The sequence below is a fragment of the Scylla paramamosain genome, chromosome 19, assembly GCF_035594125.1.
Source record: "Scylla paramamosain isolate STU-SP2022 chromosome 19, ASM3559412v1, whole genome shotgun sequence".
In the NCBI taxonomy this organism is placed as follows: domain Eukaryota; kingdom Metazoa; phylum Arthropoda; class Malacostraca; order Decapoda; family Portunidae; genus Scylla; species Scylla paramamosain.
In genome coordinates, this window is record NC_087169.1 from 8,059,645 (window position 1) to 8,059,982 (window position 338).

Consider the following 338-nt stretch of genomic DNA (forward strand, 5'->3'; position numbering starts at 1 on the left):
TGTAAGATACTTTCTTATGATTAAATGTATACCAAAGATGTAATATGTATATTAGTATATAAGTATGTAACATGTGGATTTTCAGCTGTAAGGCTGAAAAATTAGTAAACCGATTATTATTATTATCATTATTATTATTATTGTTATTATTATTATTATTATTATTATTATTATTATTATTATTATTATTATTATTATTATTATTATTATTATTATTATTATTATTATTATTACTATTATCATTATTATTAATATTTTTATTATTATCATTATTATTATTATTATTATTATTATTATTATTATTATTATTATTATTATTATTATTATTATTATATTAT